The sequence below is a fragment of the Camelus bactrianus genome, chromosome 20 (assembly GCF_048773025.1).
Source record: "Camelus bactrianus isolate YW-2024 breed Bactrian camel chromosome 20, ASM4877302v1, whole genome shotgun sequence".
Taxonomy (NCBI): Eukaryota; Metazoa; Chordata; class Mammalia; order Artiodactyla; family Camelidae; genus Camelus; species Camelus bactrianus.
The window spans coordinates 17988712-18010830 of record NC_133558.1 but is presented as its reverse complement, the minus strand read 5'-3'; the positions used below and the strand labels follow the sequence as shown (position 1 = coordinate 18010830).

The window sequence follows — 22119 nt, the reverse complement described above, 5'->3', positions numbered from 1 at the left end:
TTTATTCTTGGATAAGGCATGAGGTTTGAATTTCATTTTAGCTGTTTCTAATTGGCTAGCACATTGTTCCTGAGCTATTTATCAAAATGTCTGTCTTTGTACCTGTGGTTTGAAATGCATTCTTAATCATATATTAAATATTCTTCTGTGATTTGGACTTTGTATTCCATTACACTGATCTGTTTGTCTATTCATTTATGAGCACCACTATGTTTTGATTATAGATGTCTTGAGTATGTTTTAATATCTGGGAGGGCTATCCCTCTCTATCATCTAGTATGATTAGACATTAAGCCAGATAATAAGTTCTGCAAGCTTGTTGGCAATTTTCTCCTTATTTTTAGTAAAATTGTCCTTGCTATTATAGTGCCCTATGTGCTTACATACAGTTTTACAACAGTTTATTAAGTTCTTAGAAACTCACATTGGTGTGAGAAAAAATCCCAGGGGAAGGCAATCCTTGAAGTAAATCTGAAACAATGAATACACTTGAGATAAAGAGGAAAGTGAGTTATTTGAGCGAAGGAAGTTTTTTTTTGTTTTGTTTTTTAAGTTTAATGCATTTCTTGCTATTAATGAACACTTCTTTGCTATTAGTGATAAAACTGTTTATGATAATGTTATAATATTTTGTGCTGTCGTCAATAGACTTTCGAAGTAACATGGGGAATTCTATCTTATAGAATCTTACAGCAGATTCTTTTTATGAAGATCTATGAAATTCCCAGGAATTCAATACCCAGAAAAAGTTCAGGACCCGACCTGTAAATGGCTCTCCAATAGAAATACTTTTAAACACACGATGGCACATTCCTCGTTAGTATAGTGGTGAGTATCCCCGCCTGTCACGCGGGAGACCGGGGTTCGATTCCCCGACGGGGAGACTGCGTTCTGGATTTTTACCTAGGAAATCCCTTCTGCCTTTTTTTTGTTGTTGTTATCTTGTGGGTAATCTTTCTGCTTCTATCTCTTTTTGTTGTATTGTTTTAAGTCGAATTCCTCCATGTTGGTTTATCAATGCGTTCACCAGGCAAGCAACGGTCTTCTGATGGAAATCCACGGCCGCCTTCTCTCTGGGAAAAGTCACCGAGGGCATGGGGATTCAAAATGTACCCATTTGGCTCTGGAAATATTCCAGGATCTTGAAATAGAATTTTCATTTATCGACTGTTTGAGGTGACGGAGACGTTGCTTGCGCAGGAACAGCCCTTGGAAAGCTTTCAATGGTCCCCAAATTTTGATGCACTTTTATAGCCTCTGAGCTTTTAAAATACCTGTTGGAGGAGTAGCACCCTGTCCTCGTTAAATTAGAATGTCTTGGGGGTGGGAGTCAGGCTTCAGTAGGTTTTTTAAAAATGCCTAAGTGATTTCATTATGCCTCAAAGTTTGGGAGCCACTGGTCATTTCTCTGTCATTAGTTACTCTGATTGTGTTATTAACATATTCAAATTTTTATTGTATTTAATATAAAATTTAAACTATTTGTATAGCGTTAAAAAAAAAAAAAAGAAACCTGCTAGTGATCTAACACAGATCATATTGTTACTACCCATTACATAGCAACAACAAAAGTAACTTTGTTTCTCCTCCAAATCATGTAGTCACCGCAGAATGCCAAAGTGTGCAGTGGGGATAGTATGTTTCAATTCATGTAAAAATACGGACATTCGCACTGACACCCTCCATAGCTCTAATTTGCTAAAGTACTTTAATTTTTAAATGTAAAAATGAAAACCTATAGTGTTGGTCAAAAAAGAAGTGCATGATAATTAACATTGAAGTTATTAGGTATTAGCTAATGTAAGTTATACAGTACATCTAAATATATACAATGTGGATATACTTGGATATTTTATACTTGGATATTTTGAAATTTGGACAAATACTTGTAAAAAATTGCTGAACTTGTAAGCAAAACTTTTAAAGTCTGATGATTCTTGATATTTACACAATTATGTTTAGTAAAATGGACTTCTAAATTTTTTATTTGGAAATAATTTCAAACTTAAAAAGATTGCAAAAATAAAAATACAATAGGGAACACCCTTTACCCAGATTCGCCTTGTCTTAACATTTTATCCCATTTGTTTTTGTCATTTTCTCTAGTGTATCATATTTTTTTCTGGATCATTTAAAGTACATCACATAAACCTTGTTACTTTCTTCCTAAATATGTCAATGAGCATTGCCTAAAACCAGGATTATTCTATTACATGACCACTGTACAAATGAAAGTGTAGGAAACTAACTAAATGGTTTCCTGATGCTAAAACTTTTTGCTCATTCACTCTGACTTGGCAAGCCCTCATCTATGTTTAACTTGCCCAACTACTTTTGTGCTAAACAGCCCCTAACACTCTCCACTCCCTATACATCATCCTTTAACCCAAAAGCTGCATTCCAAGAAGAAGACCATGGACCGATAATCTCAGAAGAATGAATAGACCCTCCGGAGCTTATATAAACACAGTCAAACACATTGCTCTCCATTTCTTGTCCTGTTCCAAGAATCTGAACTTTCATTACTCTCAGTGTTCTAAAAACTGACATTATTGTGGGAACATCACCAGATCTTTTGTTGTCTGTCTCTGTCTGCCTCAATACTTCCTTCCCTCTTCTGCAAAGGTGCTCAAAAATGTGAATGTGACTGTGGCTGTGAATATTACTTGTTCAAAGGACCAGGCTATTCCTGTCGAATGAAATGGAGCTCAAGATATGATGTGGTGAAACATCTTCAAGGAGGACTCGGAATACTGTGGAATCTCCGGCAGGGCATTAGTGGTTCCACTTGGTCTTTATAAATCAGAAAGGAAAAGCTTACGTGGCAAATCAGAAATAATAGAGAAGAAAGCAGAGAAGAGGGAAAAGGAGGAGGGGGTGCTGAGGAGAGGTGGGGAAAAGGAGGAGGAAGGTGACAGCAGGGCGCAAGCTGAAAACTGAGAAAGGAGATTCTGAAGGAGATGGCCTTCTCCAATTAAGGAAATTCTTTTAAGTGGTTGTCACCCTCTCTTTTGTCTCTGACTCTGAAGACCCTGGGTAGACTCCGAAGAACCTATGAAACCCCAGTTATGAAAATATAGAAAGAACTACGAATGGGGCAACACGCTTGAATCCCCTGTCTCTTTTTTGAAGGGTAGAGTAATTAGGTTTATTCATTTCAATGGGGGTACTGGGGATTGAACCCAGGATGTCATGCATGCTAAGTGAGCACTCTACCGTTGAGCTACACCCTCCCCCTCCATTCCTACCTTTTGATTCTCCTGAGGTTTCTCCTTGCTTACTCCAATCTTTACTAAATAAGACACATCCTCTCTTCAAGTTCATAAAAGAACTCAGTGCCCTGCTCTTTTCCAAAGTGCAGGGTTTCTTTTCCATTTGTGGCTAAGAAAAAAACAAAACAAAACAAACAAACAAAAAAAAAACCCAAACAAACAGGAAGAAAGCATAGCATGTCGCCTGAACAGGGACTTGAACCCTGGACCCTCAGATTAAAAGTCTGATGCTCTACCGACTGAGCTATCCAGGCCCTCCCTTTGAGGGTTAATTCATCCTATAAATAAGTAAACCCCATTGGCAATTTCGATTCCCAGGAAAAGCTGGAACAATTCCTGGGTTCAGGAACAACTGGGGTTTTCCAAAAGTGTAGTTCGATCACTTGGGTCATTTACTCACCAAGCAGATCGTTTAAACTCTGCACTATACATTCATTAAGCACACTTTTTAATTGCTGGAAGAATGAAAATTATTGCCGAAGGATATTCGCCCATCTGACCAGAAGGACCCTCGGAGATGACATTTACTCTTCAGATTTGTTTGAAGAGCAGACCTGCAGGATCCCTCACTAACCTGTGGGTGAACCCAGAAGAGATGACCATTTTTAGGAACAATCGAGGTAACTGAGGAGAATCCTCAAGAGAATGAAAAGATAGAGAAAGCAGATGAAGTTTATAACTTTGACACAATGCAGGGGAGTCAAATCCGGTTGCCCCCTTCAATATTTTCCCCGCAGTTTCAGAAATGGGATGTCTGGGTTCTTCAGAGTTATGGGGGAAAATCCAAAGCCTTCTCTAATTTTCTCCTCTATGTTTTATCTTGAGGGTCAATTCATTCAAAGACAGGAATAACTTGCCTGTTAAGGAAATTTTGCTCGTGGTTCATTCAGTGTTTACTGGCTCAAGAGATACTTTGGGGGCACCTGTAGAGAGATCATGGGGACAAAATTCAGAAACGTAAGTGGTAGAAGAGGAAGATAGGAAGCACTTGGTTCTGTGAGGACTGTCTAACCCAGGACTCCTTATTTCTGAGTCAATAACCCTTCTGTCATTTAAGATATTATTTATTGTTTTTTCTATGAATACAAATGCAATCCTGACCAAATATGAAAAAAAGTAATGCATAAAAGTCATACAGTACCCATCATACTAACTATTATGAAATAATGTATGTGTAAATGTCATTTTTAAAAATATAAGTTACACACAGAATTTCAGGAACTAAACATAATATGACAATTATATGCCCAAGGAATAACATTTAGATATTACTAAACGTGGATCAGAGATCACTTGGACTTGATCTGAAAAACTAACCATCACACCTGCAGGATCCCCCCCCCCCCAATGTCCAAGTAATGTATAAAATAAACACTCTCATTCTATCTCTGAGCTTCATGCAACTTGACTCTCAAGATCATTGATAAGATAAAAATCAGAGGTGAAAGAAAGGCTGGAATGAAATCAGGTGAAGACTAGGGATGGAGTAGTAGGCAGGAAGTGGTAATAATCTTGATTTGGGAAAGAGTGGATACTGGTGAAGTAATGAGATTATATGTTGCACAATTTCTCTCCTAGCTACATAAGTTTCTTTGCCTTTACTCAAAAACATCAGATTTCATCCCATTTTATCAACTTTGTCCTTGCTATTCCCTGTGCCTGAAAATATCTATCCCAGATATTCACATGATTCGATCCTTTTATTCTTTCAGGTCTTTTGTTCAAATGCCGCCTTCTCAATGGGACCTTCAATAATAACACTATTTACCATTGTAAAAATCTCCCTCACCTCCCGTATCTCTTCCTTGCTTATTGTTTCTTTATGGCTTTTACACCATCTAGCTGTCTGAATATTTTAATTATGAGATAGAGAAGTGCAGCCCTGGACATCGAGTAGTTGACCTGGTATTTACTGCTAGTCTTGATGGTTTTTTGTTGAGTATCAACGATTTCCCAGAACATCACTATCAGACAAGGCCTCTCTAGTAGATTAAGACAGAAACAACTCCGTAATCATGTCTAAGCATAAATAAAACATGGACATTGTCCAAGCCACAGGATACTAAATATTTCCTGCTCCCACTTAATATAAATGACTGTTGTTTCTGAACTAATTTCAGCTCAATGTTTGCTCTAGTCTATTCTCCCTTTAGATAATATTTATTACAATATCCAACTACCTCCTAACAGTATAAAAACCAGTGCAAAGCCATATGTCCTTAAACCCTCCCCTAAATCACCTAATCAGCATTCAGATCACATAATCAGTTTTTTCTAACACTGTGTTTCTGAGACACTCCACCTCTCCCCTGGTGGTCATTCTCCCTTGCTGCAACAGTGAATAAAACCAACACTTTCAATTAACGTTGTCCCTGCCTGCACCCAATGCTACACTTCTGTATCTTCAGACCCAACTACAGAATCTGAGTATTCATTAAATAAGCATTGTTAAATAAATAAGTGAATAAACACATAAATAAATAAACAGAGTCAGCTTTATCCATAGGAAAGCAAAAGATCACATTCTTGGGAAGGGAAGTTCAAGAAAGCAGCAAATATTGCCATACCCCTGGCTCCCCCAGAAAGGTTGGATCAGAATAGCTGGAACAAAATGAAGCTATTTTTATTCAGAATTGTTTGGGACCCTTTTTGGCAAGCTCTTATACAAGCAAATTCAGTTGGTGTATACTCTCTGCACCTCCACGTCTTCCTTACATAATGAAGCAAAATTGAGTTTAAGTTTAAACTCATTTTAACTGAGTGGGAATTTAAAAATTAAGTCAACCGTACTGCAAATGGGACACACTCTCGATCCATCGGGATCCCTGCTGGATTACCCTGCCAGCCTCATTAATATTGAGAGTTTATTGATCCATACTCAAGTAAACAGTGAATACTATGTCACTAAATTTTTCTACGCCTTCTTTTTGATCAGTTCATGTCTCTTCCTTCTACCATGTGACCATAGCTCTCAGTATTTTCCACTTTAAAGACGTGAAAAAGCAAACTTTGATCTATCTAATAAATGACATCCTATTTGGAAGAAGTTTTTGTTTTACACCACTCATAGGTCACTTGGTTGACTGCATTTGTGACCTCTGATCCAATACCTCTGGTTTTCATATAAGTTCCAGGGAGCTATACTATAGATTTCTTTTGGGAGGGGCGGGGTGGTAATTAGGTTTGTTTATTATTTTAATGGAAGTATATGATTGCGAAATTCCCACACCATGGGGCCCTTCATGGGGCGTGGGGCTGGCGGGCCCCTGGGAAGCAGGGAGCGCGGCGCGGGAGGGCTAGGGGGAGGTTGATTGGGAGCATCTTCTCAATACCTCCGGCTCCTGGGCTCTGGGGCTGCCTTAACTTTGTGCCAGAGCGTCAGCCTCTAGCTTCCACCAAAAATTGTCCTTTCCCCTCTTACGTTTTGCAATCCATTCAGGGCTCGTGTTTTACTCTACGTGTTTCAGAAGTTAAGACGGAACTCATTGGCTGTTAACTACAACAGCAAATTATACCCATTCTTACGCGAACATGTCAGGATGGCCGAGTGGTCTAAGGCGCCAGACTCAAGCTTTCACTTCCCGTACTCGGGGTTTCTGGTCTCCCGTAGAAGGCGTGGGTTCGAATCCCACTTCTGACATGGTGTTTTGTTCTTACCACGCTCAAATTCTGCAAGTATTATGAATGAATCACAACCGCCTTCCTAGGCAGCGTTACCAAATCTTACCCTTTCCCCCCGTTTAGCACTCATATTTCACCCGTTCACCATTACTTCCACAACTGTTTTAGACCAGTGCGATTTAGATGTCTTTCCTCTCTTCACTCCCTGCCTTCCCTCTCTCCTTTCCTTTTCTTTCTTTCTGTCTTGTTTTCGATAAAAATTACATGTTTATGAATATCTACATGGAATTACACCAGTATATCAGTGTTAATATGCAGCTCTTAAAATATATATGAGGTGATGGTTATAAATTTCTATTTTCATTATTTTAACTGTTCTGTGAGGATAAGTTTTGAGTATTCTTCCCCTCTTAACCTGCGTGTCTTTCCCTCTCCGTTGCCCTCACCTCACCCTCTTTTTTTTTTCTTTTCTTTTTCTTTCACCTGCTAGCTTTCCTCTTTCATACATACCTTTTCCCATCACTTCTCTCCGCTGGCCTAAGGTTATGGGCTGTGAAGTGAAGAGGTTGAACGCAATATATTCAATGGCATAAAGTAAGAGAGATATGAGAGACAGAAGGACTAGGACAACCAGGAGAGATTTTAAAATCAAATTGTTTTTATAGACAGAAGACCTGCACCCCCCCAAAAAAAAGAAAGAAAGAGAGAGGGAAAGAAAGGAAGGGAAGGGAATGGAAGGGAAGGGAAAGGAAGGAAAGAAGGAAGGAAGGAAGGAAGGAAGGAAGGAAGGAAGGAAGGAAGGAAGGAAGCTAGCAAAGACAAGAAGAAAAAGAAAAGGAAGTTTGCCCAGGTCCCATTGCCTCTAAGTGTAGCTCTACCTACCAGAGTTTATGTTACTTATTAAATATATGTTCTTTTTTTTAATTTAATTTTCGTGATGAGTCTAGTAATTCATATGTTGGATCTCCTTTGCTTTTCTTTTTAAGTATCATTTTCTACCTACTTCTTTTTGAAAGTTTAGTTCTGTTTTTGTCATTCTCCTCTACTATCCTCTAGATTGTTCTGTTTTTCATATTGTCAATTCTCTTTTGTGTTTGTGCTATATTTATTTTTTTGTGGCTCTTCACCCTACTCCATGCTGATCTAGGCTCTTGGAACTGGCCTGTGTGGGTGACTATTTGGTCTATGGATGATTGATCAGAAAATAGAGCCTAAACTAACCACTTCATGGTTATTTCTGTGGACTTTTTCATTTTTTGTCAGTGACAATCCACTATTCCAGATGAAGAATTGGGCAAAGACATTTTAAAACTTTTTATTAAACCTTTTTTAGGCAAAGCCATTTCCCTCTGCTTTAATTCTTGTTCTCATAGACTAACTTTTTCCTTTCTCCATCCTCCCAAAGAGGTTCCTTTCTTGCCTAGAAAAAGTGGTCACTAAAATTTATTCAGACATTTTTGGCACTGCTTGAGCAGGATGAGGAAAGGTTTTGAGTGGGATTCTGCAAATACACAGTACCAATGCCTGAAGTATGTGAAGGAAAAAGAAACCATTGCTCTCCAAGTGATGCCATGTTGTGGTGAATGAGGCCAAGATTCAAAAGCCCAGGGCAGCTGTGCCTTGTCCAAATTGAGGATATGCTGACTGAACTCCCACAGAAGCCATCATTTGTCCCTTCTTGGTTTTTCTTAAAAAACTGCAGGGTGCCACTCTTCTCCAAGCAATTCCAAGCATTCTGCTCTTCTTCCAATTTTCTGCCATAGAAGCATAGACATTGTGTTGTCATCCTAGTACAGAAGCTGGACCATTACTTCCACAACTGTGTCCAATTACCTCACATTTTTCTTTCAGGAAAGAATCACTGGCCTTTTCTCCTATGAATCAGTTAGTTTTACTCATAATTTTGGTTTCCTAAGGAATGCAAGGTAGTGACATAAGGTACAGTTATGGTCTGGTACCTTGGCATTATTAGAACCAATTCCCCCGAACTGAGCAAAAGCTCTAAGCAATTTTTTTCTTGTTGTAACAGACCACATTCCTTGTGAATGCCCTCTCTGTGGACCCCAGGAAGTGTGCCCCAAGCATATCCATTTTTACTTCTGCTTTATTACCGCATTCTCATTAGCATCAGTATAATGTGTCCATCGACTGACCCATTTTTGGTTGCTTAAAAGTTCTTATTCAGAAGTCCTGGGCTCTAGTAACAGCTCTACTTACAATATGTAGCCACTCCAAGGACTGAGAATGGCACTCAACTTTAAAAGTGACGAATCTAATTTTCTTCCCACACGATTTTAAGTATAATTTAAGCCCCAACAATTCCCCCTATCTGGCTTTCTGATTCTTTCTGTTCTCCTGCTATCATATATATACACACAAAATATGGGTGTGGGTATATAGATCCCTTATTTGGGTACCAAATTACTGTAGACATACGTGGGAATGCTTATCAAGAAACTCCTCAAAGTTAAACACCAGAAAGTAGAAATTAAGACCAGTGAGAAACGTAAGGACACGGCGGAATCACAAACTGGAGAAAACGTCCAATTCATACAGAAACGGAGATACTATCGCTTAGTGACAAAAACCTCTGCGACTCTGGCGGGACTCGAACCCGCAACCTTTGAATGTCCTTCATACTGATGCTAGAAGTCCAATGCGCTATCCATTGCGCCACAGAGCCTGATGATGTGCATCTTCTGGCTGGAACCTAGAGGCTGTTGATTATTTACGGAGCAACGTAATTCTACTGCCACCCTCTCTCTCCCTCGAAGGTTATAGCTTTTAAATGCGTCCAGGTAGCTTTGGAAATATCCCAGGTTTTCTAGCTCGAGAAAGTTTCTTTTGGTGACTCTTTGGTCTGAGATGCAAAAGACGCCCTTTTCTTTGCTGCCACTTTTCTGTGAGATGGTATGGTTCAGCCGCACTGGCTCCTTTAGATTGTTGGTGAAGTGGATTGATGTGTTTGCGGACAGAAAGGGATGAGTTATAGGTGAAGTCATTGAGTGTGAAACTCAAGTGTGGGAGAGTCCAAGGTTTGTTGATGCGGAACACACGAGCAATGTGATCTGAGAAACTGGAGGAGGGTTGTGGAGGGAAAAGAAGAAATCTCAGGCGATCCCTACCAAGTGACAACTTACTGCATTATGATAGAAACAAATAGGACCAGAATAGAAGCGGGAATTGAGCACACTCTTCCTCGCGGAGATCAGAATTTCTGAGCCGTGGGCCTGAAGACCACTCAACCACCCTCACATACTAGTGAGTAATAAAGGGTTTAGGGAAGGAATTCCTCCCCACCTTCGACCTCCACCTAGCATCAGAAATGAAAATAACTAATTCTGAAAAGTACAGGACAAAATGTGATTTCTGAACCGGCTATCTGCAAAAATGCAAAGCAGAAAGGACGAATGGGTGTTAGATCGGAGCCAAAGTTTGGAATCAAGTTTGTTTTTCCCAACAGGCTTGGCACACACAGATTTTAGAGCCACCTCTCTTCATGGAGACATTATTAACAATCAGTGATTCATCAATCCTCTTCAATCCAAGCATGAGGAGAATATTGAGAGGCTGAAGCCACTAGTCACATGGATGCCATTTCTTCACCTTTATTCTCCAATAGTATTCTCCTGACAGTAGATCCATGTACTAGCTCTCCTGAATATTAAAAATTTCACTCTAAATTAACATCTCCAATGTTGAAACTACCAAAAGCTCTAACTGGCTTATCCCTTAACAACTAGTCACCCGGGTGGGAACCTCTGCAGGGAAACTCCAAAGAATTTAAAGACTTTAAACCATTCTACCTGACCCTTCCACAGTATTTTAACTCTTATTAAAGTGCATGATAGGCGCATGGGCTACGGTGAGATAGTGAGTGTGACAGATGTTTGGTGTAAAGAGTGTCTACATTTGGTTTCGAAACAAAGAATTTCCAGGCTCGTCCAAGGCCTCTTACCCAAAGATTTAATTCATCTCTAGCAAGTTGAGAACCAATTGAGGATGGTGAGATTTGAGTTTCCTTGACTACAGAGTTTATTCTCCAGCCTCTCATCTTTGAGGACGTGTGGATTCAGGTCTAAGCAGTAAAGGCAGCCCCGAGCTGAGCAGCACGTCCAGGCAGGCTCAGACTTGGAAATGCTAGTGGGAGTAGGACCCGTAATGAAGGGGACTCGAAAGAATTGGGGTCTGCCTTTGCTTTCACAGCTCACCAGTGACTCGTTTGATGACTTTAAACTGGGTTGGGCTTCCCGTGGCCCAAAGGACTATTTGAAATCTCCCTTGAGGGGGATACCGACTGAGAGTCGGTGGGGAGCTGAGCAGTTCCCTTCCGAACTGAGAAGACGTCTCCAGGGACAGTCTCCAACCCGCTCAGAAGAAGTTCACTTCTCTGCTCCTTAGTGAAGGACGTGGGAACTTCCAAAGAGGTCTCTCTCCAGTTGAGGGAAGCCCGCAGCCACCGAAGCAGAAGAAAAGGCAAAATCCTAGGCAGCAAATGTTCCAAAGAGCTGGACTTAGCTACACTCTGTCCCGACAAGCTCAAAAGATAGTTCGTGTAAATCTAGCTATACAAAATTTCGCTGTATTATAAATACGGTTGATTCTGTGTTTAGAGATTATACGGTTCTTGAGAGGAGAATGTTGAGCCAACTTTCTTTTAATGGGTGTGGTAAGGTCAGTGACTTGAGACTCCCAATCCCCATTCTGGGGCTTGTTGCTAGGATACAAACAAGTAAATCTCGGCAAAATTTCAGATTACAAGAGAAAATTTTTCTCAAGCCCATATCCCCCAAACTCTCATTTGTAGTTAAATTTTACCAGCTTCTCTTTTCCCCTGGAGTAACAGGAACAATATTCCCTTCTTTATAGTTTCACAAGATGTTATTTATTCCTGATACCATAGCACTTAACAAATACAGCCATTTCAGCTCATTTTAAGCTTGATAACACTTGAGTCAGTAATTCATTTTGCAAAACATTGTTCTAGGGAAATAACATTAACTAAAGAAAAACATTTGGTGCACAAAAACAGTTATGGTATTTTTTAAAAATTGATAATGATAGCACAGATGAAATTACAAAGATGTCCGACAAGGAGGAATATTTAATTAATTCTTATTTCATCTGACTGGTGGAACATTACAAAACCACTAAAATGATATTTGGGGAGCTCCTAAGAATGCTAATGATATAATACTCAATTAAATTAGTAAAATACAAAATAGACATAAAAGCAGCCCCTTACATTTGGGAGCTGACTTGGTATTATCAGCTAGAGCTTGAAGTTCTTTTGAACATAAACAGTTTCACAGAACACCAATGTCAGTCAAGGCTATTCTGTGACAATGGTAGATCAAGAAAAATTAAGATCACTTTGTAAACTTGTTTGAACACAAACACAAACATGAAACACACGCCCATCCATGCACAAAAGCGACGTTAAAACCACGAACATGACCCTAACTCCACTTATCTTGATCAATATACATGCCAAAAAATGACTACAGCTTCTTTAACAATTATAGCATTGCTCTATTCTTTCTTCCTCTAAGATAGGATTTTAAATCCTAACCCTAAATTTAAACTGTCCAATCACAGAATCACCACCCCACCGCACCCCACCCCCACCCCTACAGACAGCACTCAATCCAAAACAAAGTCCATGAGATGAATATTTTGGGTATAAATTTAGGAGCCTAGGGACACAGAGTGAGGGGATCCACAGGAAGTTTTCATTTTCCTCTCCCTCCACCTTAGATACAAATCAGTGGGAGCATTTCCCTCCCTGAAACCTATTAAGCACAGTGTCATTCAACGGGGAGGCTGCAAGTTCTAGCAGAAGTGTTGGCGCTACTACCCCTAAAACGGATTACGCTCATTCCACCTCGGTGTTGAGTAAATTTGGGTTCCGGCTTTGGAGACCCCCAATATCCAGCACGAACCCAACTCATCCGCCAGGGAGGTAGGCACTAGTAGGTGAATTGACCTGAACTTTGTTAGAAACGAAGATACATGTATTGTGAGTACTCTCATTCTAGTGCTCCTAAATGTCGGGGGCTGCCGGAGAGTTTGGCCTCCCTCCCCAAACTTTCATTCACCTGAGGGTTTTTGCCTAATTCTTTACAAACACTTCTATCTAAACAAGTCTTAGCTTTAGCTCTACCACATTTCCTTTCATAATCTGAGAAGATGTTTTTCGTATCTGTAGTCGTGGCCGAGAGGTTAAGGCGATGGACTAGAAATCCATTGGGGTCTGCCCGCGCAGGTTCGAATCCTGCCGACTACTGTTGAAATCTAAACAGGTTCTAGACACAGATTTCCCTCCGAGAAGCTTCACCGTACCTTGCGGTGCAGAAGAGCACGTTTCGTTCTGTTCAAAGCTCGGCAAAAAGACCCTGCTAGAAGTTAACTACTTAAGAGACACGTTGGTGAAAGTTTTATTTTATTTAAAAATTTTGTCATACAGTAAATTTGGCTGTCTGAAATTATATGCATACCATAATCAGGATTCAGAACAGTTCCATCAATCCATAAACCTCCCTTGCGTTATCCCTTAATATTTAGTCACCTGACTCCATACAGTTGACAGGTATGTTTTATGTTCCTATAGTTTGATCTTTTTGAGAATGGTATGGAAATTGAATCATATAGAATGTAACCTTTTAAGATTAGCTTTTTTTCGCTTGAACTAGAACACGCCTTGAGATTTATGCAACTTGTTGCATCAAAATTTCTTACATTTCTTCAGCTGAATAGAATTCCTTTGTATAAATGTATCAGTTTATTTCTTCAACCATCTGTTGTAGGACACGAGGGTTGTTTACAGTTTTTGGCAACTGCTGGGGGTGGGGGAAGCTATTAACTTTAAAGTACATAAATTTTCATTTTTCTTGGATAGATTCCTAGAAGTGTGATTGCTGGGTCACATGGCAAGTGCATAACTTTATAAGAAATTGTCAAACTCTTTACCAGAGTGGCTGTACTATTTTTTATTCTCACCAATGAATGAGATTTCTAGTTCCTCCTCATCCTTATTGGCCACTGACATTGTCTGTATCTTTAATTTTAACCAATTTAATAGGTGAGTAATGCTACCTCATTGTTATTTTAATTTGCATTTCCTAATGGTTAGTGATGTTGAACATCCTTCTGTGTGCTATTTGCCACCTTCATACTCCTTCTGGTGAAGTGTTAATAACTTTATTGTGGTAATCATTTTGCAATATATACATATATCAAATCATTACATTGTATATCCAAAACGTACATAATGTTATATGTCAATTACATCTCAATAAAATTGGGGAAAAATTAAAAATAAAATTACCATATGTTCCAATAATTTCACTTCTGGGTGGCTATCCAAAATATTTGAAAGCAATGACTCAAACAGATATTTGTACACCCATGTTCATAGCAGCATTATTCACAATAGCTGAAAGGTAGAAGCAACCCAAGAGGATGAATGGATAAACAAAATGTATATACATAAAATATAAATATACATATGATAAAAAAAATAGTACGTATCAAGGAATGTACTGCATGGCTAGAAGTATACTTACAGGATCCTTTTATTATTTTAAAATAATTTCTAATTTCTTTCTTTTTTCAACATTTGTATCGAAGTATAGTTGATTTGCAATGTTGTGTAAAATAGTTCCTAATTTTGATTGTGATTTGTTCTTCAAATCATAAACTAGTTAGAAACACATATGTTATTTTGTAAACATACACAAATTTTAATGTTTATGTTTTGGCATAATTTTGTTGCTGTGAAATAATAGCATGTATCTAATCCTGTTATGTTTTTGGAGACTTGCTTTGTGGCCGGGTAAAGTGTCAAGTTTGAGACAATTGCATGTGTGTTTGGGAAAAGTTTGAATTCTGAAATTGATATGTGCACTGTCCTCTCTATATGTAAATTACATGAATTGCAGTCCTTCATTTTATGGTTTTTTATGTATATTTTTTATTAGTTACTCAGAGAGGTATACTGTGTAAAAATATCCCACTACAATTGTGGTTTTTATCTTTCTCTTTGTACTTCCATCAATTCCTGGAATTTTCTCTCCATTTCTTAAACTTCTAGAAGCAAGAAATTCTGCATAGAGCATTATTTCTGTAACTGCTATGACTTGGAGATACCAGGTGCTACCTCCAATTGAATAACTGTGACAAAAAAAAACAAAACAGCAACAACAACAACAACAAAAAAAAACCAAAAAAAAAAAAAAAACCCTTGGAGGAGAGGAAATCTGTTTAATTTATACAAGCTTTAGAATATCCTCATTTAAGGGGGACAGATCTCCTTCCACTGCATTAGAAGTCATTGTGCAGTCGTAGGACAAATCCTATATACATCCACTGGGACGAGTGCTGGGAAGGCAGCCAGCATCCCTGGAATTCAACCAACACAAATTCCAAAGTGCAACTCGGCTAAAGCTCTATTGAAATGTTGATAGAAACTTGCTGCTGAGAGACCTCAGCGAGTGCAGCCGCATGGAGGTGAGCTGAAGGAGAGAGACGGGCTCTACTGCACCGGTTTGGAGGCGGAGGAATAGACCTACCTCTTCTAGAAACCTAGTCTTTGAGGAAGCACGCTGGGTCTAAGGAAAATGTGTCTGCGGAATAGCAGTAAACAAACAAACAAAAAACAAACAAACAAACAAAAGTTTTTATTGCAAATTGGCAGCCTTCACTGGACACCTTCTTCTTTATGAAGACGAGTATGATGAGTCTTTGATCCTGAAATGCCGTATCTCTGATTTGCTCCTTGCCCGAGCACGATCGCTACACGTGACAAAATTCAGACTTCTTCTTCAAGCATACCTTTTCCATTTTCTCAGAAACATAGTTTCTCTTGCAAGTTTTCTTCCATGAATGTGCCAGAAATCGACACATTAAAGCTTGCGTTTCTAGAAGCAGTGGACCTGGTAACTGAATAATCTATGTGGAGAAAAATATCACCTAGCTGAAATTGAGCAGAAGTGCAGATAAAAGATATGAAATCTCTAAGCCTCAGTTTTCTAGTCTTTATAAAGACTAAAAATACTTTAGTAAGCAATAAATATTAAATCATACAATAAATATAAGACTTTTAATTCAGTGCTGGTGTGTGTAAGAAGTGCTCACTGTTTTTCTTAATGAAGAAAGCAAGTACTAGGCTCACAAGTAGGGAGGTGGGGCAGGTGGAGGGTGGACACTCTATGGATTCCTATACTTGGCAAAAAATAAGATAAAAAATAAAAATAAACAAAATAATCCCGTCTCAGGATTTTCTTTGAAAGAATGTTGTGAATAGACGTAGATTAAACTTTCTGACTGTTAAAGTGCTTTCAGTAGAGTTACTATAACACATCATGGATAATTATGGAAAAACTTTGCTTATGTGTGGTTCCATGGTGTAATGGTTAGCACTCTGGACTCTGAATCCAGCGATCCGAGTTCAAGTCTCGGTGGAACCTACCTGATCTTTTCATCTTTGATTTTCCCGAGAAAATACTGTCCACCTAAATGAACAAAATCAGTTCTCCCCTGATATCTCCTGTGAGTTCCTGCGAGTAGCGACACATCTATCTGCATCTGGATGAGGTGGTGGAAATGAAATTCCATCCTACTTTAATGGAGTTTATTTTATAAGGAAGAGAAGAAGTATCAGAGGTAAGTACAGGTGGAAGACCCCAAAACCCTACACTCTGCTGCCACTAGAAAACCAACTCTAATAAAAAGCAATAATGATTTTTTTAAAAAACTTTATTTTCTGTGCACATTAAAAAGAATATTTGAAATTGTTTAGTATTTCAAACATAGGAAATAAATACAGCTAATAGTGTTGGATAATGATAATGTACAGTTAATAGCAAATTTCTTTTCTATCCATGACCTCTACTTGCACGATTTCTGACCCTCCTCCACATGGCCATCGAACCCAATTATATCTATAAAATACAGGTAGACACCACACACACACCACGCACACACACACACACACACAGTGAGAAACAAAATGTGGAAAATCTGAAAGTAGGTAACTCTAAGTAAAAGGATATGTAAGACTCATTATTATGTTTTTAAAATATGTATGGATTTAACATATTTCAAATTAAAATGATATTTTCATTGTACTCTTCATCTGGTCGTTGTGTCACCCACAAAATACCAAATATCCATTTTTCTCAGATAAAATGAGTGACTACGGCTATTTCTTTACTAATTATATTCGTTGTATACGTTTTACTTTTTTTCATTTGTTTTTGTACTATTTTGCACAGGTCTTAGGAAATTTTCTTTTTAGTATAGTATTTTTCTTGGACGAAGTGAGACATATTTTGTTTTCCTGGATTAGAAATTTGCAGGCATTTCTCATGGACTAGGTTCTCAGAAGATTCCACCTACCCCACCCGCAAAAAATCTCTTTGTGATACTAGGTTGTGTGAGGGTTGTTGTTTTTTTTGTTTTTGTTTTTGTTTTTTTGTTTTTTAGGGCTAGGTGCAGAGTTAGTGCTAGGTTCAGGATTAGGGCTGGGAGCAGGGTTAGGGGCGCTTCAGCATTAGGGCTAGGTTAGGGGTTAGGGCTAGGTACAGGGTTAGGTGTAGGTGTAGGGTTAGTGCTAGATTCAGGTTTGGGGCTAGTTTCATGGTTAGGTCTAGGTGCAGGAATAGGGCTAGTTTCAGTGTTAGGGCTAGTTTCAGGTTTAGGGTTGGGTTCAGGTTTAGGTCTAGTTTCAGGTTTAGGGCTAGTTTCAGGGTTAGGGCTAATTTCAGGGTTAGGGCTTGGTTCAGGGTTAGGGCTACGTGCAACATTGGTGCTAGGTTCAAGGTTAGGTCTAGGTTCAGGATTAGGTCTAGGTTCAGGGTTAGGGCAAGTTTCAGGGTTAAGGCTAGGTGGAGGATTAGGGCTAGGTTTAGGGCTAGGGCTTGGTTCAGGGTAAGGGCTAGTTCCAGGGTTAGGGCTTGATACAGGGTTAGGGCTGGTTTCAGGGTTAGGTCTAGATGCATCGTTAGGGCTAAGTTCAGGTTTAGGGCTAGGTCAGGGTTAGGGCAAGGTTCAGGGTTAGGGCTAGGTCCAGGTTTAAGGTTAGGTGGAGGATTAGGGCTAGGTTTAGGGCTAGGGCTAGGTTTGGGTAAGGGCTAGTTCCAGGGTTGGATTTTTAAACAGCTTTTTAAAATCACAGCCAACACATATCACTAACTCCAAATGTAGTTACAGTAAAGATTCTCCCCTTATACACTAATCTTATTCATTGTCTGCTTCCTCTCAGCATTGCCCCTTTTTGTAAATTGCTTATTCAAACATTCATATTCAGGTTCTTTTCCATCACAAATCAGTTCTGTGAAGTTCCTACTACTACATGTAAACACATTCCATCGTTCAAAACCGGAGAGTGTTGGTTTTCTCTCTCATAGTGTGTCACTAACTATAGAACGCAATGCATTCACCCCCACCCCAAGCACTGTACTGGGAAAACACTATTTATGATCTTGTTACACCCCTTTGATCTTCACAATATGTAGAATCTACTCTTCATACTCCATCATTAATATATACAGATCACATTTAGTTTGGTCAAGATTGAAGTTTAATTTATTTTTTCTTATATTCCTAGGTACATAAAGTTTCTTTCCCAGGTGAAAATGCAGAAAATGCCTCTATTCTACAACTGTAAAACTCTGTCTTTACTGCACACCTTATTGCTATCAGAAAACTGCACGAGTGAGTTGAAACCAGAAAATTTAAAGAAGATATGGTCAACAGATACTTTCTCTGTGCTCAAAAACTGGCAGCCATTGTTGATTAAAACCTATAGCCATATGGATTAGCCTGATTGTCATAAAAAAGGGGAGGAAAGACTGGGAATTCTTTCCCTTTCTTGTTTTCTTTATTAAGCCTGAGAAGACCCAGCTTAATTTAAGAAAGAGGAAGCCATTAGTGTAGTAGGTGAATATATGTCCAGAGAAATTAGCAAGAGGGGGTGCAGTATGCCACAACGTTACCCCATGGTAAAACCGTAGTCGACAGGATTCGAACCTGCGCGGGGAACCCCCAATGGATTTCAAGTCCATCGCCTTGACCACTCGGCCACGACTACCAACTTGATGTCACGTTAGAGGGCTTAAGTGAACTAGTGGTGAATGTGTGGCCCATTCACCAACAGTAGGTCTGGCAACAAAAAGTTTCCAGAATGAAAAAGCTCATCTAGAGCAAATCAAGAACCAGCTCAATAAAAAGCTCCTAGACAAGCGACTCGGCCGTCGTGGGCGCTGGAGCTTGTCCACTAGCCGCTGACACTCGCGGACATGAACGATCACACCTAATTCTAGGGATCCGGCAAAGGCGAGTTATGAGTTTAGAGTGAGCTCTAAACAGCCTCAAGTCGCAAATACCAATGGGAGAAGGAGCTGGAATGAAAGGAACGTGAGACGAAGGGGCGTCATCTGTGTTTACTTCCAGGGTTAAACTCTAATTCAGGAATCCCTTCCATGGCGTGAAAACTGGCATATCCTTCCAAAAGAACTATTTAAATTGGACTGGGGCGGCAATTTGGAGTGAGAGGCAAGGAGAGAGCGGGACAGTTTTTGTACTAACTGGAAAAGACAAGGCAGGAGAGGTCTCCCACCCCTTCCTTTGGAGGTCACTCTTGTGTCCTAGTGAAGGATGCGAGACAATTCCCAAGTGACTGAAACCTTTAACACAATAAATTTATTTTGAAGTTTATTATCCTTGAGCAGTCTTATTAAAGTATTGTCCCTGACCAGCAGTGTGTGCACCATCTGGGAACTTATGAGAGATGCAAATTCTCTGGCTTGAGTTCAGATCTACAGAATTAAAAACTTGATAGCAGGTGGGGTGGGGTGTGTTGGGGAGATCCAGCAATTTGTTTTAAAAAGAAGTCCTTTGGGTGGTTCTGATGCCGACTGAAGTTTGAGAAGCACTCTCTTGAGAATAATATTAACAAAGAAAAACATGTACTGCACAAAAATCTTCATCTCTCATTGTGATAGCAATATATATATATATTAAAAATGGGTAAATGATTAAATGTTTTTGCCTCATCTACCTAATAGATCATTACAAAGCCATTAAAGCAAAAATTGGGGAGACTTTGTAATTGCTTTGGGGAAATGTTTATGATATAATGTTCACCGACAAGAGCAGGATGCCATAAACATGACTCAACTATGCAAAATTTTTATATGTGAAATACTAGGGGGAGAGGAGGAATACTTTAAAATGTTGCTAGTGTTGGTTTCTGGATTGTGGGATTATGTGTTAATTTTTGGTTATTTGTTTTCTACTGTGTAAAATAAGCATCAAGTTTTATAAGTGAATAGCAGAACAATGTATTTTATTGCTTTATTGGTTATTTATGGATATTGCTCAAAAGCTAACATTTGCCTCAAGTGGTCCTTGGATTAATCATCTGTCTTGTTCAGTGCACTCCATGGTGAAAACGTTCACCTCCAACTTGTTTCTCAAATAATAAATGATAGTTACAGATTGGTAGAATTAATGAAGACTTCTCCACCCCCTTGCTTGTTGGCATTTAACTGGGCTTCCCCACCTCCCACCTTGTCAGTTTGAAAGAATACTGCCATAGAGCACAGTTTCACATTTTTAAGGTTTGAAGAGCTGTTTTATTTGAAGTCTGCGCTATATTTATCCATATGCAGGGGATGCAGGGGGGAAAAGTGTTGAAGTAGGTGGGACAATCTTTTAAATCAAGTAGTTGTGAATTTTCTAAAACTGCTGCAGAATCTTCCACCATGTGTGTGTTCTAAAATTCATTTTATAAATTGATGGTCATTTCAAGGTTTTCAAATCGTTGCTATGCTCATAATTCTGCAGCAAATGTTAGAGTATGTCCTAGTTGTTGGTATATGTATCTCATGAGTCCGCATCAGAAATTGACAGAGCAGGAATGTGGTCTCTTAGGACGTCTCCTGCTTCGTCTGCTTCGATCTGACCATCAGAATAAAGGGTCCTTCCAATCTGAGGAGGAAGTGTTACTTGTCAATTTGCCACAACAGCATATTTGTCTAAATGATGCCAAGGAATAAGAAGTTTTGCTTAATACAAATATACGCTCTGATAGAAAAAGTGACCTTTTGAAGAGAACAGAAGTTCCCTACGGCTACTTATGCTAGTGACTGCCTCACTTTCCATGTAGTCGTGGCCGAGTGGTTAAGGCGATGGACTAGAAATCCATTGGGGTTTCCCCGTGCAGGTTCGAATCCTGCCGACTACGTCATCTGGAAAATTCTATGGTAGGGAAAATTGTTCGGTTTGGAAAAAAAAAAAAAATCTCTGTTTGAGAGTCTGCTCTTACCTTTCTAAAGAAGGAAACTTGACTCTGATTGTCTTTAAAGTTCCCAGCTCCACACAATCCTAATGGAGTTTTCTTTTCCAGGAAACAGGAAGGCTGTTCACAACAGGAAGGAAGGCTGTTTCCTGCAATCTAAATTCTGCTTAGAATGTAGCTTTTCCTACAGAAAAAACTTGCCATGACCCTTTCTGTCTCCAAAGAATTGTACCCTTTTCAGGGCTCTTCTCCTATCATGTACATCCTTCTTCACATAGAAAAGGAAACTCCAGGAAATCTTGGATCAAATATAAGTGAAACTCAAGACTCATACACCAAGTCACAAACCCAAACTAGGTATTCATAAGGAAACCACTACACAAGTAAAGAAATTAAGTAAAACAATTTTCTTTGTAATCCAACCAGATATGGTCAAGGATGTTACACCAGGCTGACTTCCTGGGATCAGGACTGAGGTGTAGAGAGAGGGAGTAAAAACGAGATGAGTTAAACTTACACAATGCTGTATGTCAATTACATCTCAATAAAACTGTAAGAAAAAAAATGAAGTGAGGTTTTTGGTGTATTCTAAGCACAGAGCCATACTCTTAGATGCACAGTCACACTGCATGATTAATAAAGTATGGTTAATCTATCGACCAAAGGAATGCTAACCATGGTAGAGTATCTTCCTAGGAATTTATAGGATTCATTCTATCACTGCCTCCGCAGCTTAGGGGAGCTTGTCCTTGCCTCTTTTGCCATTCTGCATCTTCTTTTTTTATTTTTGAAGCCTTTAGACATGCCATTCTCCTTTTTTCCATTTCTGATAGCAGTTATTTATGCCTTCTTTCATGATTTGATCAGTTTATCCAAAAGTTTAGCAATTTTATCACCCCTTTTTCCCAGCTAAAAGTTCAATTT

At 39.1% G+C, this 22119-nt stretch overlaps 8 non-coding genes across 8 annotated transcripts; 5 read left to right on the top strand and 3 right to left on the bottom strand.

The window, feature by feature from the left end:
- The first annotated feature begins 811 nt into the window (after positions 1-811).
- TRNAD-GUC (transfer RNA aspartic acid (anticodon GUC)) lies at positions 812-883 on the top strand. Its single transcript has one exon. It is a non-coding gene; the product is annotated as a tRNA-Asp (tRNA).
- Positions 884-3453: 2570 nt separating this feature from the next.
- Positions 3454-3526, bottom strand: TRNAK-UUU (transfer RNA lysine (anticodon UUU)). Its single transcript has one exon. It is a non-coding gene; the product is annotated as a tRNA-Lys (tRNA).
- Positions 3527-6805: 3279 nt separating this feature from the next.
- TRNAL-CAA (transfer RNA leucine (anticodon CAA)) lies at positions 6806-6912 on the top strand. The gene is made up of 2 exons: positions 6806-6843; positions 6867-6912. It is a non-coding gene; the product is annotated as a tRNA-Leu (tRNA).
- A 2574-nt stretch (positions 6913-9486) lies between these two features.
- Positions 9487-9576, bottom strand: TRNAR-UCU (transfer RNA arginine (anticodon UCU)). Its single transcript is given in 2 exon segments — positions 9487-9522; positions 9540-9576. It is a non-coding gene; the product is annotated as a tRNA-Arg (tRNA).
- A 3521-nt stretch (positions 9577-13097) lies between these two features.
- Positions 13098-13179, top strand: TRNAS-AGA (transfer RNA serine (anticodon AGA)). The gene has a single exon. It is a non-coding gene; the product is annotated as a tRNA-Ser (tRNA).
- A 3109-nt stretch (positions 13180-16288) lies between these two features.
- Positions 16289-16360, top strand: TRNAQ-CUG (transfer RNA glutamine (anticodon CUG)). The gene has a single exon. It is a non-coding gene; the product is annotated as a tRNA-Gln (tRNA).
- Positions 16361-18902: 2542 nt separating this feature from the next.
- Positions 18903-18984, bottom strand: TRNAS-UGA (transfer RNA serine (anticodon UGA)). Its single transcript has one exon. It is a non-coding gene; the product is annotated as a tRNA-Ser (tRNA).
- Positions 18985-21059: 2075 nt separating this feature from the next.
- TRNAS-AGA (transfer RNA serine (anticodon AGA)) lies at positions 21060-21141 on the top strand. Its single transcript has one exon. It is a non-coding gene; the product is annotated as a tRNA-Ser (tRNA).
- The last annotated feature ends 978 nt before the right edge of the window (positions 21142-22119 follow it).